The following is a 14,142-nucleotide window of genomic DNA, read 5'->3' as shown; positions in this document are numbered from 1 at the left end:
GTCAAAATTACAAAATAATATATAAATAATTTTTGTATAAATATTGTTTTTTCAATGTATGTTACGTTAAAAATGTAGTGTCTAGATTGTAGTATTATATTGGCAATATTTTAATTTAACATTAAATTTAAATTTAAATATTTGTAAATTGGTAGCTCAAAAATTCTTATATAATTACCTAAATATCTGACCACAAGGATTATAGCCTCTCCACATATCACTACAGATAAATGTGTCATCGTCTATATAAGTCTGCATTATTGACAATAGCGTATCTGTAGTTCTGTCGGGAACAATTTTACCAAACACTTTTTTAGTCGTACGACTTATACCGCCTACAATTAAATTTTGAAATAAAATGTAAATATTTTGTTTAAAATACGTTTATTAAATACATTTTAAATTAGGTATTTATTAATACCAAAAAGCCAAACAGCATTCCATGTCATTACTCGTCCCACATTGTATTTGGCTTTAAACAAATGTGTCTCATCTACTTCCACGATGTCTCGACTACCTCCTATTAATATATAGTCGTGGTTTGCAATTTTCGTAGCAACATCGCGGAAGTACTCGCAAAATGCTAACGCAGTTTCTTTTGAAACTTGAACCTTTTGTTAAAAAAGGAAAACTAATTATTTTAAATTTACGAAAAATAATTCTATAATCATGTATATATTTTTGTATAATACGGTAAATATATGTTAATAATAAATACGATTTTTGATTTTAGTAGATTTAATATTTTTGTATATTTAATTTAATATTACCTATGTAATATTAAAAATAAAATTAGATGCAAAAATAATAATTTGCGAAATAAGAGCCGATCTCCTGATTATTAATATTTTTAAGTGTAAAAATTAAGTATTAATATTTACCTCCTGTTGGATAGTGGATGTATTGGATTTCATTATCCAAAGGTACGCCATTTGTACTATTTTATGTGTACCCAACTCTCCTGCAGTATGTACATATTCCAAAAAAGTATTTTTGGTAGGTGAAATTTTGTGGCCTTCAGAGCACTTGAACCTATATTTTAATTTGCGACTTTGGTCTGCCACTTTAAACATACACCTACCGCAGTGACATTGAGGGATGTCAAATTCACCAGGTATTATACCAAAATGAATGAATACAGATTCACCTCGTATACTTGCATTAACATCAGTACCTAAATAGGCACCGAGTGAAAACACTGTAAGGTGGTTAGGCAAAAGTAAATTATTTAACTCCATACTACAAAGACAAATATTTGTATATTGGATAGAACAGCTAGTTCACGAATGCTAACTAATAATATTCTAAATTTCTAAAAGTTGTAAACGATAATCAATTATAGTTATATAATACCATCATAATAGGTTTTCAAAATAACGCACGATAAGAATAATTGAAATTACAGGAATTAAATATAATAATATAATTTATTATTTTGCACAAAATATGTGAGGCTTTGGATGTAATACGTAAAATACTTTATTTATATAATCCTTGTGGTCAGATATTTGGGTAATTATATAAGAATTTTTGAGCTACCAATTTACAAATATTTAAATTTAAATTTAATGTTAAATTAAAATATTGCCAATATAATACTACAATCTAGACACTACATTTTTAACGTAACATACATTGAAAAAACAATATTTGTATAAAAATTATTCATATATTATTTTGTAATCTTGACGATCATGCAGTTTGACAATATAATATATATATATATTATATAGGATAAAAATTTTTTTTTAGTGGTCATGGTGTTGTTAATCACTTGACAAATTTTAAATGTAGAGTAATTAGGTAATATAAACAAATAAAAAAAAAAAATTAAACTTTTGGTTCATAATATTATATAGGTATAAGTAGATGTAAAAAAACTGTATTATATGTTTTAATTTCAGAACTAATTCAGAATAAAGTCGCTGCGCAAGTACATTAATTTATAAATACATAATATAGTTACTACCTATTTAATGTAGTCTGTAGATATAATATATATCAATATATATTTATATTTAATTTCAATAAAATAAATACATTGAAATAAACATAATAATATAGTAGAAATATGTAACGGCCTTTTTTATTCCCTATAATACAACAATCATTAAGGTTTTTTTCGATATTTTGACATTTTTATCGAGACCCAATAGCCATACACGTCCGTGAAAAACGGTCGGAAAATCGAAAAATCGAAATTTTGACTGCGGGACGTTTTTCTATGGCGGCGTACGAAAATAAAATCATTATTGTGATAAGATATTTTGACATTTTTAGTATACTTAACTAAAAAAGTAATACAATGTGTTAAATACATACAATACATTAAATACATGCAATTTTTATAGGTATGTATACTTAGCTATTATGATTTGATTTTATATGCTTATTTTTTATTATAGTTATTATAATATAGGAAGTATAGGAATTTCACGTAATTTGAATATTTAGCATATTAAAATAGTGCGTAATATTATACTATGCAAATTAACTTAATATATAATATAATAATAATATACTATATAATATACTTATATATTATTATTATATATTTTAATTATAGTTTTAATATTTCTTCGGGCGGTCACACTGATTGCTAAATTATGATAAGGACTTGTAATTTTTTCGGATATTTTTCTCGGACCCAAAAGCCATACTTCAACCCAACTATTCTACTAATAATAAGTGATAAAAATATTAAAAATTGTTTTTCGACATTGATAAACATTAGGTACTTAATAGTTAATAACACAATACTCAAATATTTTACTATTGCTAATAGATCTCGATATTATACAGGACGTGCTGCACTACTACGTAATATAACGATGTGTGCAATTAATATATCATTTTAGTTCTTCAACAAGTTCAGATGGTTCGTGTTTGGCGGACGACGATGGATATGGGTAATACGACAGTTTTCCGAGGACGCGGTAGCAATGGTAGCATCTGTTGTATATCGATAGCTATAATCTCCGTGATCACCGGCATTTACGTTACTATTGTGTCCGTCTTGCGTTTCGGCCTTTTCCTCGTCGGTTTCAACACTGCGCTGCCATCCGATAATGATTTATTACCATCCGGTTCAAGTAAGTCGGAAGTTGGGGTTGTTGGTGTGTGTTACGAACCTGCAGTATTCTTAATTTTTAATTGTTATCTATTGGTATAGCATTCCAGGGAGAGATCTGGAGAATGAAATATAATAGACAATTATAGACAAATGAAGTTGCCCCTTGTAAATTATAATATGTGTTAATTTAATTAACTGTTTACTAAATACATATTTAAGCTAGCCAGTTATAGGTCAAAGTACCTAAGAGTATATATTATATCCATTGAATTAAATTTTAAAATATTAAGTCTCCTGACTTCAGCTAATTAATATTTAATGTTCATCTATATGATTGTAATTATATTTTTATGTTATTACTGATGGACTCATTATAAACTCTTAGAATTTTAAACAGTATTAGTAACATAAATATAATACAATAAAGTCAACACATATAACACAATAAAAATCACAAAATATTTATATAAGATTTATTATCAGTAGTAAAGTACTATAATAACCAAACACTTAATAATAATATCTAATAAACAATGCACCTACTGCCACTAGTAATTAAAATTATCCACCACAGAAACTATATACTTGGTGTAAGTAGTAAAACAGGAGAATAAGTCAATAATGTTTATTTTTAAGTTACACAATTCAATCAGTTGTGAATAAATGTGTATCTTTAAAATAATATTTCTATTAAAAATTCCTTTTGTAGGTTATACTCGTATAATTATATCAATTAAAAATTTAAGAATTTACAAGTCCATTAATTATTATTAATACTTCATATATTTATAATCTTGATTTAGATAAATTATTCACAACATTGTCTTTTGGTAGGTGTTATAAAAAATAATGTTTTTATCATGAGAGCATCATGATTCATGTTTCATCACCTAATTTAAATGTTCGAGATATTTTTATTGTGGTTTTATTTATATTCAATTTTTATACCAAATATTGTCAAAATTTGAATTTTAAATGCTTCACGATTTGCGCCTAATATATATATATATATTCAGTTTTCAATATCGTTTTTTGTTCATTATTATTTTTGTTTTGTAAATATGTTAATTGACTTTTCAATAAGTTCATATAATAAATTGTAAAAAAAGATTGTAATTCTTATAAACCTACCTATTAATTATTATAGTACATTTTGTATGCTATTTATATGTGGATGTATATTATGATTTATGACTAACTATATTTTAAAAACCCAATTGTTTTAGGTATTTATTTTAGGATAATTGTGAACTGGACAATCGCAACTTGTTATTTATATTTACCTTCAATAGTTGGGGTTGTCATTAAACGTATTGGCAACTCATGTGGATTGCCTGATTGTTATTTCAAATTTACTAAAATTGTCTTGCTTTCAACTATTTTAAACGTAAAAACTAGTTACTAATTAACAATTTTTTTTCTTTTTTGTACAATAATTCGGTATCATGTAATTAGGTATAAACATATTTTTGTTAGGGAGTTATTGGCTTTTGGCAAGAAATTCCCGAGATATGCTTGTGGAATCTGAACATAATAAATTATGCTGAAATTATTTTCTTTTATTTGCATTGTTCCATGTGGATTATATTATTTATGATTATGTTAGCAATTGATATTACCGAGATAATAGGACTCAACCCGGTAAAGTAAAATAAATGAATTTATTATATTTAAATTAAATTAGATGGATTAATTTCAATTTATCATTTTAAAATTATTTGAATAAACACTAAAAAATGTTTTCTCTAATTTTGATTATCTTTAAAAACTATGTTGTTATCCCGGTTGTTATTTACTCCGTACATAATTCTCGCAGTCATAATTCTCAAGTTGGTGCCTGCCTATTCCTATGCCTGCTTATTTCATAAACTATAAAACATCCATTCAACTTTTAAAACATTTCTATCAATACATTAGATAATTAAAAAAAAACAATTAAGAATTTAAGATGCACAAAATTAGAATATACAAAAATTTGTTAATATAATAATACACTACTTTTTTTTTTATTATTCTGTTGATTATTCAGCTTTCTCACTAGGTATGGTAAATTGTATTGATTAAAATATATGTCTTTCATCATAATGTTCACATACTATTATCTATTTTTTATTCACTATTATCATTATTATTTATTTATGTAACATTATAATGCACAACATTTATAATTATTTTTTTTTATAATTTACATTTTTAAGGGTTTTAAAATTTGCGAAGGGCTCTATTTTCAATTACATAATCTATGTAAAATATGTTAACATGAATTTTATCCCATAAATATTAAATATATTGAAAGAATATTATTTTAAGTTCATGTAAATAATCAATTATTTACTAATATATTGAAATACGTTTCATACCTATATTAGACAATTTATTTTTCATAATAGGTATTATGCACATTCTAGTATAAGCTTAAATACATAAATGTAGTAAAATATGTAGTACGAATTTTCAATTATTAAATAGTTTTGTAATCGATAAATTTTTTTCCACAGATTTTTTATTATTATTTGATTAATGAAAATTATTGTTCGTTGAAATCCCGACAATTTGATCGATTATTATCAAATATGGGATTCCCAAGTTCCTCATGTCTTCTAATTATGGTCTCAAAAATTAATGAGGTACGTTCAGTATTATAGGTACCATATATTATTTATTGGATCACATAATAAGTAATAAGTAAAATAATTTTCACAGTTTTGATAGATTGTTATTGGCTGTAGTTTGGACCATAGGAATATTGTCATGTAATCAAACAGACGATAGAGATATAAATTATGTTGCCAAACAAATTGAGAAAAAAAAGACATGGATGTATTATTCAGAGAGGATAACATTTTCACCATTAAAATAAATTGTATCGTTAATTAGATAATATTTACAGTCCTATACATCTACTATTACATTTAAAGGCCTTATATGTTTTCAATATTGAGTTTTACTCACAATATAACAAATTGTAATTTGTAGGTTTAAGGAAAAAATGCGTATGCGGTGATATTTAAAAATATTTTATGTTATACTGTTGATTTCATATCATCTCATTGGTAGGGAATACAGTGGCTTAATTTATGTCAGAAAAGTATATTATTCAATATCTGAGCAACCAATAATTGTTTTGATTTATTCAGTTAAAAAAAAAATAATTTCTATATTTTTGATTAAATAAAAATTTTATAATTAATTATATAATATTTATTTGTAATACTTTGTTTTGTAATAATTTAAAAATATAAAAATAATCGAATCCACTTTGGTCATAGTTATCTTTCTATGTTATTAACGAATACAAATCGTTGTGGAAACTCGATGTGTCTTGTTTAAAAAAAAAATTAGTACATTTTCCTGTTCGTGTCATTAAAATAATTTAAACTCGTGTTTTTCGTGTATAACAAATTGATTAACTACCTAATAATTAATATATATCATATTACATAATTTGTCTGATGAAGAAGTGACGACCGGTGTTAAATAATCGTATGTCATGAGAAAAAACTTTAAAAATTCATCTATTTATCAACGAAACTAAACCCACCACACATTTTCTGATGTATCTCCAACATTTTTCAACTTTTTATTTTAAAGCTATTCTTTTTGTGCTATCAAAGTATCAACTAACAATGAGTACCCAGAGTAATACCTACCAATCTCAAGTCTAAGTGGGATATAATACCAGCGTCGTAGGCACCATTTGCCAGGGGCAAAATTATATCAAAGGCGCAATCGAGTGGCATTCTCAATTCAAATATTATAATCTACAAAATTAAAAATAATACCTGTCGGTTTTTTATTTTAAGCGTAATTTAATGAGGGACACAAATTTGGTTTACTGCTAGGGTCGTTTCTGTTTCTTGCTACAATTCTGTATTATACTAGAGTCTATTAGGAAATTTATATTCAATTTAATTTATTAAATATAGGTACTTAGTAGTCTAGGTATCGAACAACATGTATGTGACATAATAATATATCTATTGACTACTATAAGTTATTTTATTACAGACTAATTGCCAATTGGTAACAATTGTTTATGATGGTATAATATGTGATGATGGCTGATACAGTATAGTCAGTATACTATACCTTGTACCAAATAAGAGCGCACCAATTTTACGTAACAAAACCGGTTTTGCCTGTGGCCGGCCGGTGCGCTCTTATTTGACACGGAGTATAGTATAGTGCTGATATAATACAGTTAAAATTTAACTTTTCTAATTCTAACTAATCTAACTTATTTATAGTAGTTTTTTGTATAGATGACCAATATTTTTGTGATAACATTTATTTATTTTTATTCCTTCGGCTGGCTCAATTTTTTTTTTGTGAAATATTTTACAAGCAGTTTTGTATCGTACCAGCCATCATCAGGAACTTAGTAGACACTTGCAGCTGTAATTCTTTGTAGACGAGCGCCGGTCGCCGCCGCAACGCTGGCATTATGTTGTGCAGCTGCAACGCAACGATGACGTCGTATTCATGCGCCCCTGTTACCCCATTTACCATTTAAAGGTAAAAACTAAAAATCTACGGGACAATAAAGGGTATAACACGTTTGAGAATGGTCCTTATCAGCCATACCTTTTTTAATGACACGATTGAGAATGTTTTTACCTGTTAACTTTTGCAACGTTGCCACATTATTAAAAATACAAAATATACAATATATTTAATAGATATCAATTACTATATTTCTTTGAGTTTTTGGTTACAGAATAATAAACTTATGTGAAATTAAATTTGATAAATAAAAATAAACACACACATCATTGTAAAATCAATACATTTATCACTTATTTGTCAGCTTAAGGCATTTTTTAAATATTAAAATCAAAAAATATATATATTTATTTATAACATATTTTTATTTTTATTTGTCAGTTTAAGATTAAAAATATTGAAAAAAATCAATTCATACCAAAATCATAAATCAAAACAATTATTATAAACAAAAAAAATCAGTAACAGTTCAATACACCAAAAAAAGATGCATCAAAATCCCAGCCCTAAAAATGTTTTCTAAAATTTAAGATAAATGACAATGTCGCTCGAAAAATCATTCTCAATCGTACAACACCGTAACAACAGTCAACATTGAACGGAAAAAGGTTCTCTCGTTCCTCGGATAGTCCTGTGAGTTGTGCTTTTTTCCCATAAACTATCTTGATGACTGATATAGTGATATGTACGTCCCGCTAGAAATATTTGATTACAGTATTCAAGGGTTCCCAAAAATCTATTGTTAATCGTCAATTTGTACTCAAGTTGTCAGTTGTCTATCTCAACCCTGAAAATCTATTGCTAACGTCCAATTGTGTGTTAATTAAATTATATTGCTTATCCGATTATCAAATATATATTGTTGTTTGATTAATGTATTTTGTACTTTTCTGACCTATGAAAATATCTATTGCCACTGTTCAATTTCTTTATTTATTACTTATTCAAATTTAAAAAAATCTATTGCTACTGTTAAATTTCTTTTTTTTATAACTAATTCAATTTTCATAAAATCCATTGCTAAAAATCAAAATTAATTCAATATTAATTTACTCATTTAGTTGGTCTGTCATACAGCTCAAGTCTCACGTTTTTCTACCGGTGTGTGTGCGTGACATATTTCGAACTTTTGTAGAACACACTAGTGATGTATGTCGATGATTGAAAAGTCCTACCAAGTTTCAGTTCCGGTCTTATTTTTATTATTGTTTAATGTTTCTAAAAATCACAAGTTTTGATTTATTATTATTATTATTATTTGTGTCATAATGTCCAGGATGCTTATTGCTTACTATTATTATTGTTATTATTATACATATTTTTTGTGTATAATATACCCTTGTCGCACTGCGTCCGTAAGATTAGTTATAATATTATGTTGTATATTAAAGTTTACACTGTGGGTAACCCCTCCCGCTCCCATCCACCACACAAATGCTGTTGCTGACAATCGCAATAATCACAGGATCGGTAACGGCGCAAACAAACCTTTTAATAAATGTTTTTTTTTTTTTTTAATTTCCATCCTGGCGGGTAGAATGGATTAATTTTGAATAATATTTTGAATAAAACTAGGTTTCAATCAATTCTGCGGCTACACTGTTCAATAGTTGTTTAATCATTATATTTTGATAACGGAATTATCGTAATCTATACTCAGTATATTAATCACGAACTAAAATACTATGATAGTATGATCTACATTTTGGTAGGTATTTACTATTTAGCACAGACTTCTATACTAAGTATAGTTATACTATAAGTGGTATTTACTATTTAGTCTTAGTATCTTGGTCCGTGACATTTTAGTGTTTTACAGTCAATTTAACATAAAATTGTTTTTGTAATGATTAGCCGTGATCCGTGCAATTACCTAATTATGGAAGTTCAATCAAGAAAACACACTAGAAATGTAATAAGAATAACACTTAAGAGTTAAGGTAATCTTAAAATCGTAATGTTATTAGTTAACTAGGTAATTGCAATTAATATTTTTTTTATAGAATTATTCAAGAAAGAAAAATTATGTTTTTATTAAATCTCCAAAATTCATATAATTGTGCAAGTTTAATGAATATAATATGTAAGAGGAAAATTAATCTTTTGATTTTTATGTATACTCATAAGGACATAAGGTATATAATATATATATGATATTAATGAATATTTCTTAAATTTGTATGTATTTTATAAAATCTATAATATCCTTAAGTGGATGTTACCGCACTGTTTGTTTTATCTCTAGCCCAGTCGCAACATACATAAAACATGTTTATCCAGAATCAATTTTTTGTATATTTTTGAGAATATGACCTATTAATTTTTAGATATAATGTCTCAAAATAATTGAAACATAATTTGTTTGTTGAAGGATCATGTCAATGTGTATTAGTTGGACCACAAAAATTTTATTATCCAAATAGTTGGCCATCATATTGGGTATTAAACAGTGAATTAGAAAAAGTAACTGATGCAGTGTCATAATTCTATGTAGTAATGGAAATAACAATAACTAGTTGGTGATAACCAAAAGAATATAATTTTTATGTCTATATTATGTACATATATTATATATATATATTTAGATTGGATGACAAGTGAAATCTGGTTTTCAGAACTTACACGTACAGTATCTAGACAGTTATCTAAGTTAAATATATACCAGTATATTTAAACATTTTAACAGATTTCCACACCACCTTAGCATTGTATTCAACAAAACTGGAGGTACTGCATTTTGGCGCGGTTTTTTATTGTGGTTTCCTAACCCACAATACAAACAAATATCTCTCATGAAATCAGATTTTTCCAACAATAGATCTTTTAACACCTTTCTAAATATCATTTCCTGGGCTGAATTCTTTATTGAATTTTACGTTGTTAATCTTATTTTTCATCATACACTCTGCATAGTACAACACATAAACTCCACAGTTATAAGTTATAACAATCAGTTAGTTTAGAATAATCAGAAAATAGTTGAAAATTCATCTCAGGCCACGCATTTCCTATCTCCCCGTACACATGATTTTTTTTCAGTTCACTTAGTATGGACACAAAATTATGTCTACATTTATTATATTCCATAGTTTCGAATGGGTCAAAGAAATATAATTGATTATCAAAGTCTGCAAACATAATTACCCAATGATTTCCATTTACATGTAATGGCATTACAAGTAAATTCTCTTTTGGAACAAGTATAGTATCCAAATTTTAAATCTTTTTTGAAGGATCATTATTTAAATGACCCGTTACATCACAGCTCAATATTTTTTTATTTTATTTATAAACTCGCAATATGTTTCTCTCATTAATTACACCCAGTGCTATATTAATCACAAAATTACTCAACCACATTTTTTAATATTTTCACGTGCATATATTGATAGTGTGTCCTATTTGTAACAAAAACTTGACTTTTTATTATACCTATATGAAACCTAATTTCAAAGAAAATAGGAACAACAATTTAGTTTGGTAAATTACTTGCAAGTGTACCTACACTTATATATTCATTATTAATTTTTATGTAAAAGGTAAATGATTTAACTCTCTAATTGGTTACAATTTTTTTTTAATGAAACATGAATAAATAATTTATTTATAAAGGTAACTGAAATAAATATAATATTATAATATGTTTACAATAAATTATAAAATAATCAAACGATCAAATAATAATTAGCTCCATAAGTAATATATAATGCATATCTTAATGACACTGATTGAATTCTATTTCCTAAAGTCTTAATGATGGTAGGCGTAAGATTGGATAAATCTGTTATGTAACACCAAATTGTGATTTAGAACTTAGTTTTACTCCATATAAACAAACAATTAAAATATTAACTTTAACTATGTAAAATAAAATAAACTAAATGATTACACCAATACATTATAAGATATAAATTTAGAATTGATATTTTTGTTTTTTTTTCTTCTCAAAACTTGGCATCAGCCATATAAAATTTCATATACCTTGATCAATATAATTTTTTGTGATTTCTTAAAATTCTTATGGTATCTGAAATACATGTGTAAAATGTAAATAATTATTAATTATGTATTATATTAAATGAATACAGCAAGGATACTGTAGGGGAGTCTGGGTACAATTACAACATTTTTGATAATATTATTTATTTCTAAGAAAATACAAACTTTTATGCTCAAATTCTGCACTCATTTGATTAAATAACTTATAAATTATAATCTTTATAAATATGTATATATTATATAACATTTTCTATCAGTCGATAATAAATACTGCTTCAAATCATGACACAATAAAGACTGCCAGGTGGATCAAGAAGTTGGTCAGTGTTTGAATTACAAACACATGGAAGCTAATGCATTTGTTATCGTCACAAACAAAAACACAACAAACCATTACAATACTTTGATTTTTCATATTAAAACTTGGAAAAAGGACTTAGAAAAATGAAAACAATGATAAAGCAGGATCGTTGTCAAACTTCCATAACTTACAACATAAAAAATCATTAATATGAAAATCTTGTGAATCAAAAAATTGTATCCCTAATTTGTTCTTTATTTTTAGACTTTACACCATGTGTCATTTTTGAAATTAATAACTAATAACCGATTTAAATTAACAAAATATATTTATGTTGTGGTCAAAATTTTATGTTGCGGTCAAAATTCACGAGCTTACTTAAATATATATCAATTTACAATTATTAATATTTTACTTACACTTAGTTTGACTGGATGAAGCTCCATACATAACCTTACCTTGGACTAGGATATAAGGTCGCATTTGAAATAGACACAGTGATCCTGATACACACAGGAAAAAAAACCTTGGTATTATTGATAAAAATATAGATTTGATCAACACAATATTTGTCACTGTTCAGTTAACAAACAGATTTGTCCAACTAACAACATTAAAGTGTCAATTTATGAACATCTTGAAAAATAACAAATATATTATCATATTGATTAAATTTACATTATTAATTTGATCACATAATATTGTCATGGCTAACACTATTTAAAAAAAATATCTGATCAATACAATAAAATATATTATTAATAAGATACATTATTTGATGAACAAATCAAAAGAAAATTATTGTCAAGATTAATAATTTTATCATTTTAATAAAACATATTTGTTACTGATAAAAAAATAATCTGTTCATATCCAACAAATAGGTTTATTTTATAATTTCAATAAATTTTCTGATCATATAATAACTGAAATTATTATTGCTGCATCAAAAAGTGGTAAGCAAATTTCAAATAATTTATAGGTTTTTAGGTAATGAAAAAAAAAAACTATCGTTCATTTAAATATTTAATAAATTTTATTTTATTTAGTATATGTTTTTAAATTGTATTAAACATAAAGAAATATAAATTATATAGGTAAAACAATGTAGGTTTTTATATAATTTTTATATATATAATAAAATAATGAAGTTTATATAAAATATACAATATAATAAATACAATATAAAGATTCATAAGTATATAATCACAAATAAATAATAGATTTAATATTCAATCATATATACGTATACAGTTATTAAATTAAATTCATATTTTATCAATCCTTCTAAATTAAAAATTGATTTAAACTGAGGTGGGATTTATCAAATATAGTTTTAATATTGTATAAATTGCCATACAGCACATGATTCAATTGGGTACTCTAAATTAAATAAATGTAATATGTATAATCTTAAAACACATATCATAGCTCTTAGTATAGTGAACACTTTACATTTAATTGTACCAAAATATATAATTATCTCTTTTGGTTGAAGGGGAGTATAGGCGTGCGCACGGGTGCAGCAGAAGGTTCATATGCTGCATCTGCCACATTTTTTAGGCTGATTGATTAGTCTATGGGCCGGTTGGGGCAATTCATTATTTAATAATTTAATATAAATTATAATAATTAATAAAGTAAATAAAATTGATGTGAACCATAAATAATATAATTATTTTATATTATAAATAATTAAGTCTGATAGTAATTGTAACTTGGTGTTTTCAAAAGTAGTGAACAAATTTTTCCTTAAATTTTGTATGTAAAGATTTGTTAATTGTTAAAAAAAAAAATGATATTATCAAAACCACTTGGGTAACAATAACACTGCCTGTGTATAATATGATCAATAATTATTATTTTGACTATTCAACATTTATTTGGCCGATTGTTAAAAAATGGGCTGCTTAATTTTATATGCTGCATCTGCAATGAAAATCTGTGCACGCCTATGGGATCACCACAGTATTAATTATAATTTACCCTCATGTGTGTTACCGAAATAATAAAACAATTATTTTTCTAGTGCAATCGCTTATGTCAATCACAAATCTGATATTCAACTAAGAACATGAATGGAAATGCTGGATCAACAACAATTATGTAAAGCGGATGAATTCATGGTATTAATGATAATGAGTGTTATTCAATAATAAATAATTTCTCAGATTTATTTGCAATCATTTAATGCGTTCGACCTAATAACAACGTTTTGATGAAACTTTTGGAATTATTGTTACTTCCATCACTTTAACTCAATATT

General features: G+C 25.8%; 2 pseudogenes; one reads left to right on the top strand and one right to left on the bottom strand.

The window, feature by feature from the left end:
- The first annotated feature begins 2,731 nt into the window (after positions 1-2,731).
- On the top strand, positions 2,732-6,176 carry LOC149060801 (nurim homolog; annotated as a pseudogene).
- A 3,811-nt stretch (positions 6,177-9,987) lies between these two features.
- LOC149060800 (uncharacterized) lies at positions 9,988-12,326 on the bottom strand (annotated as a pseudogene).
- Positions 12,327-14,142: the final 1,816 nt, after the last annotated feature.

The sequence above is a fragment of the Diuraphis noxia genome, unplaced genomic scaffold (genome assembly GCF_037042655.1).
Source record: "Diuraphis noxia isolate RWA-SAM2 unplaced genomic scaffold, SU_Dnox_SAM2 contig0001, whole genome shotgun sequence".
NCBI lineage: Eukaryota > Metazoa > Arthropoda > Insecta > Hemiptera > Aphididae > Diuraphis > Diuraphis noxia.
Note: the sequence above shows the minus strand (reverse complement) of the source record. Positions and strands in the feature narration are given on the sequence as shown.